This window comes from Agelaius tricolor, unplaced genomic scaffold (assembly GCF_023055355.1).
Source record: "Agelaius tricolor isolate 1412-34295 unplaced genomic scaffold, bAgeTri1.0.p SCAF_88, whole genome shotgun sequence".
Classification (NCBI taxonomy): domain Eukaryota; kingdom Metazoa; phylum Chordata; class Aves; order Passeriformes; family Icteridae; genus Agelaius; species Agelaius tricolor.
This window is the reverse complement of record NW_027269348.1, coordinates 100,908-107,013: the sequence shown is the minus strand read 5'-3', so window position 1 is coordinate 107,013 and position 6,106 is coordinate 100,908. Positions and strand designations below refer to the sequence as shown.

Here is a 6,106-nt window from a genome sequence, read left to right as displayed (position 1 = left end):
GGCCTGGCTGACGCAGCCCAGCTGCACGAAGTCGCTGCACTCCGCGGGCGGCTGCAGCTGCAGCAGCGCCACGTCCAGCCCCGGGTGGCGCCGCGCCCGCCGCACCCCGCCGCACCTGCGCCTCGGGGCCGGGGTCGCTCAGGTCGGCGGCGCCCAGCACCACCCGCCAGGCGCTGACGTTCCTGGGGGACACCGGGCACCGTCGGGGGGAGCTGAGACCGCCCGGGGACAGCGGGGGTAGCGGCGGGGGGGGGGCAGCGTGGAGCGTCCCGGGGCTGCCCCAGATCATCCCAGAGCCACCCAAGCCATCCTGGAGCATCCCTGATAATCCCAGAGCTTCCCAAGGCCATCCCGGGGCCATCCCGGAGCTTTCCAGGACCACCCCAGATCATCCCAGGTCATCCCTGATTATCCTGGATCATCCCAGGGCCATCCTGAGACCATCCTGGATCATCCCAGGGCCATCCCAGACCATCCCAGATCATCCCAGAGTGTCCCAGGGCCATCCCAGAGCATCCTGGAGCCCCCCAAGGCCATCCCAGACCCTCCCAGATAATCCCAGGTCATCCCGGGACCATCCTGGGGCCATTCCAGATCATCCCAGATTGTCCTGGATCATCCCAGGGCCATCCCGAGGCCATCCCGGACCATCCCTGATAATCCCAGATCTTCCCAAGGTCACCCTGAGGCCATCCCAGCAAATCCCAGATCATCCCAGGACCATCCTGGGGCCATTCCAGATCATCCCGGAGGGTCCAAGATCATCCCAGGTCATCCTGGAGCATCCCAGGACCATCCCAGGGCTATCTGAGATCATCCTGGAGCATCCCAGGGCCATCCTGGGTCATCCCAGATTGTCCTGGATCATCCCAGGACTATTCCAGATCATCCTGGAGGGTCCAAGATCATCCCAGGCCATTATGGAGCATCCCAAATTATCCCGTGCCATCCTGGGGCCATTCTGGAGCCCCCCAGGGCCATCCTGGAGCCACCCCAGAGCCTCCTGGAGGATCCCGGGGCCATCCCACATCTTCCTGCATCATTCCGGACCATCCTAGGGCCAGCCCAGGGCCACCCTGGGGCCATCCTGGATCATCCCAAAGCCCCTCGAGGCCATCCTGGAACATCCCAGAGCCTCCCGAAGCCTCCTGAAGCTCCCCAGGGCCATCTCAGACCTTCTCGGGACCATCCCAAAGCTCCCCAGAGCCTCCCAGCACCTCCCAGAGGATCCCAGAGCCTCCTGAGGGCATCCTGGAGTCCCCCAGCACCTCCTGGCACCTCCCGGAGCCTCCTGGGACCATCCTGGATCATCCCAGGGCCATCCCAGGGTTATCCCGGGGCCATCTCGAATCATCCCAGGACCATCCCTGGGCCACCCCAGAGCCATCCTGGACCATTTCAGATCATCCCGGCCCATCCTGGCCCATACCAGGGTCCATCCCAGCCAACCCTGGATAATCCCAAAGGCCCCCAGTCCCATCCCAGACCCATCCCAGCCCAGCTCGGTCCCATCCCGGCCCATCCCAGGGCTATCCCTGACCCATCCCAGACCCATCCCGGCCCATCCCGGCCCATCCCAGGGCTATCCCAGACCCATCCCAGCCTATCCTGGGCCCATCCCAGACCATCCCGGCCCTTTCTGGGACCATCCTGGCCCAATATCATGCCCACCCGGTCCCATCCCGCTCCCATCCCAGCCCATCCCGGGTCTGTCCCAGTCCCATCCCAGCCCATCCCGGTCCCATCCCGGCTCTATCCCAGCCCATCCCAGCCCATCTCAGCCCATCCCGGGTCTGTCCCTCTCCCATCCCAGCCCATCCTGGCCTATCCCGGGTCTATCCCAGCCCATCCCGGCCCATCCCGGGTCTATCCCAGCCCACCCCAGCCCATCCCAGCCCATCCCAGCCCATCCCAGCCCATCCCAGTCCCACCCCAGCCCATCCCAGCCCATCCCGGGTCTGTCCTGGCCCATCCCGGCCCATCCCGGGTCTATCCCAGCCCACCCCAGCCCATCCCAGCCCATCCCAGCCCATCCCAGCCCATCCCAGCCCATCCCGGTCCCACCCCAGCCCATCCCAGCCCATCCCGGTCCCACCCCAGCCCATCCCAGCCCATGCCGGGTCTGTCCCGGTCCCAGCCGGGTCTGTCCCCGCTCACCGGGGCAGGCAGCGGGCCGCGGTCAGCAGCCAGCCGGGGGCGATCAGGCTCCCGCCGCAGACGTGGCCGCTGCCGGCCCGCAGCGGGTCCTGGATGCTCGCCAGCCCCGGCCAGGCCCCGGGAACCGCCCCGGAGCCGCCGCCGAACTCCTCGGCCATGGGCTGGAGACCGCAGGTACCGCTGGGGGACGGGGACAGACATGGGGACAGGGACAGGGACAGAGGGACACAGGGACACAGGGACGGGGACAGAGGGACTGGAACAGGGACAGCCATGGGGACAGGGATGGGGACAGGGACAGAGAGACAGAGAACACAGGGACAGAGGAGACAGGGATGGGGACAGGGACAGGCACAGGGACAGCCATGGGGACAGGGACAGGGACAGGGACAGAGACAGGGACACAGGGACGGGGACAGAGGGACTGGAACAGGGACAGCCATGGGGACAGGGACAGAGAGACAGACGACACAGGGACAGAGGAGACAGGGATGGGGACAGGGACAGGGATGGGGACAGGGATGGGGACAGAGGGACAGGGACAGAGGGACAGGGGACAGGGACCGCGACACGGAACGGGGACAGGGATGGTGGCACGGGGACAGGGACAGGGACACCCCGATACAGGGACAGGGACAGGGACACAGGGACAGGGACCCCGACACAGGGACAGGACCCCCAGTGCCACACGTGTCCCCTTGGTGGTGCCAGAGCCTGGCACGGGCACGGGGCTGGGACCCCCCCGGGCTTCGGTGACCTCGGGGACCCTCGGAGACCCTCGGGGGACCTTGGGGACCTCAGGACACCCTCAGGGGACACTCGGGGACCCTCGGGACACCCTCAGGTGACAATGGGGACCCTCAGGGGACCTTGGGGACACTCAGGGGACCCTCGGGTGTCGCCTACTCGCAGGAGTCCCAGGTGGCGCGGGAGGGCGCGGCCGCGGCCAGCAGGAGCAGGAGCCAGAGCGGAGCCATGCTGGGGACAGGGGACAGCGGCAGCGCCCCGAGGGTCCCCGAGGGTCCCCCCCGGCGCCGAGGGTCCCGCCGGGCCCGGGGATGACGTCACAGAGCGGCCCCGGTTCCGCCCGGGACCGTCACAGAGCGGTGGAACCGGGGCAGGGACCGGGGCAGGGACCGGGGGCTCCGGGCGGCCTCGGGCACTGCCGGGAACTCCCGGACCAAAATCCCCAGCAGGAAACTGCATTCCTAAAACATCCCAGAAACGCTCGTCCCAAAATCCCATCCCAAAAATCCCATCCCAAAATACCCCAAAATCCCCATCCCAAAAATCCCATCCCAAAATACCCCAAAATCCCCATCCCAAAAATCCCATCCCAAAATACCCCAAAATCCCCATCCCAAAATACCCCAAAATCCCCATCCTAAAAATCCCATCCCAAAATACCCCAAAATACCCAAAAACCCCATCCCAAAAATCTCATCCCAAAATACCCCAAAATCCCCACCCCAAAAACCCCATCCCAAAATACCCCAAAATCCCCACCCCAAAAATCCCATCCCAAAATATCCCAAAAGCTCCATCCCCAAATACCCCAAAATCCTCATCCCAAAATACCCCAAAATCCTCATCCCAAAATACCCCAAAATCCCCATCCAAAAATGCCCCAAAATTCCCATCCCAAAATTCCCATCCCAAAATACCCCAAAAACCCCATCCCAAAATTGTCATCCCAGAATTCCCGTCCTAGAATTGTATTCCCAAAATTCCCATCCAAAAATCCCATCCCAGAATTGCATTCCCAAAATTGCCATCCCAGGATTCCCATCCCAAAATTCCCATCCCAAAATATGCCAAAAAACTCCCATCCTAAAATTCCCATCCCAGAATTCCCATTTTCACCCCAAAATCATTTTCATCCCAAAAATCCCTGTTTGTAAACAGGGGAAGGTTCTCAGCAGGGAATTTTTTTAATTTTAGTTTTAATTTTAATTTTAATTTTAATTTTTTAAAAATTTTTATTTATTTTTCTTTTTATAAAACTCAATTTTTCTCTTTGCAAATGGGGGGGTTGTCAGCAAGAATTATATTTATATTTATATTTATATTTATATTTATATTTATATTTATATTTATATTTATATTTATATTTAAATTTAATTTTATATTTATATTTATTTACAAACATCCATTTTTCTCTTTGTAAACAGGGAGGGTTCTCAGCAGAGGATTTTTTTTATTTTTATTTTTATTTTTATTTTTATTTTTTTTAATTTATTTTTATTTTTATAAAGCTCCATTTTTCTCTTTGCAAATGGGGGCAGGTTCTCAGCAGGGAATTTATTTTTCTTTTTATTTATTTATTTTTTAATTTTTTAATTTTTAATTTTTATTTATTTATTTTTCTTTTTATTTATTTTTTATTTTTATTTTTATAAAGCTCCTTTTTTTTTTGCAAACATGGGAAGGTTCTCAGCAGGGAATTTATATTTATATTTATATTTATATTTATATTTATATTTATATTTATATTTATTTACAATCATCCATTTTTCTCTTTGTAAACAGGGAGGGTTCTCAGCAGATGATTTATTTTTATTTTTATTTTTATTTTTATTTTTATTTTTTATTTTTTATTTATTTATTTTTATTTTTATTTATTTTTATTTTTATAAAGCTCCATTTTTCTCTTTGCAAAGACAGGAAGGTTCTCAGCAGGGAATTTTTTTTTTTTTTATTGTATTTTTAATTTTAATTTGAATTTTATTTCAATTGTTATAAAGCTCCATTTTTCTCTTTGCAAATGGGGGCAGGTTCTCAGTAGGGAATTTATTTTTATTTTTATTTATTTATTTTTTAATTTTTTAATTTTTAATTTTTATTTATTTATTTTTATTTATTTTTATTTTTATTTTTATAAAGCTCCTTTTTTTTTTGCAAACATGGGAAGGTTCTCAGCAGGGAATTTATATTTATATTTATATTTATATTTATATTTATATTTATATTTATATTTATATTTATATTTATATTTATATTTACAAACATCCATTTTTCTCTTTGCAAACAGGGGAAGCTTCTCAGCAGAGAATTTATTTTTTATTTTTACAAAAATACAATTTTCTCTTGGCAAACAGGAAGGTTCTCAGCAGGGAGTAATATTTATATTTATATATTCATATTTACATCATTTAATATTTATATTTATATTTATATTTATATTTGTATTTATATTTATTTACAAACATCCATTTTTCTCTTTGTAAACAGGGGCAGGTTCTCAGCAGGGAATTTATTTTTTTATTTTAATTTTTAAAAATTTTTTTATTTTTATTTCTTTATTTTTATTTTTATTTATTTTTATAAAGCTCCTTTTTTTTGCAAACATGGGAAGGTTCTCAGCAGGGAGTTATATTTCTATTTCTATTTCTATTTCTATTTCTATTTCTATTTCTATTTCTATTTATCTTTACAAACATCCATTTTTCTCTTTGCAAACAGGAAGTTTCTCAGCAGGGAGTCATATTTATATTTATATATTTATACATTTATACATTTATACATTTATATATTTATATATTTATATATTTATATATTTATATATTTATATATTTATATATTTATATATTTATATATTTATATATTTTATGTATTTATATATTTTATGTATTTATATATTTTATATTTTATATTTATATTTATATGTTAGTTATATTTATATTTATAATTATATTTATATTTACAAACATCAATTTTTCTCTTGGCAAACAGGAAGTTTCTCAGCAGGGAGTCATACTTTATATATTTATATTTATACTTATATTATCTATATTTATATGTATATTTATATGTATATTTATATGTATATTTATATTTACAAATATTCATTTTTCTCTTGGCAAATAGGAAGTTTCTCAGCAGGGAGTCATATTTATATTTATACATTTATATATTTGTATATTTATATATTTATATATTTATATATTTA

At 48.3% G+C, this 6,106-nt stretch overlaps 1 pseudogene; it reads right to left on the bottom strand.

Moving 5' to 3' along the window:
- The window catches only part of LOC139585708 (acrosin-like), a 4,919-nt pseudogene extending 654 nt beyond the window's left edge, over positions 1 to 4,265 (bottom strand).
- Between the last annotated feature and the right edge of the window lie 1,841 nt (positions 4,266 to 6,106).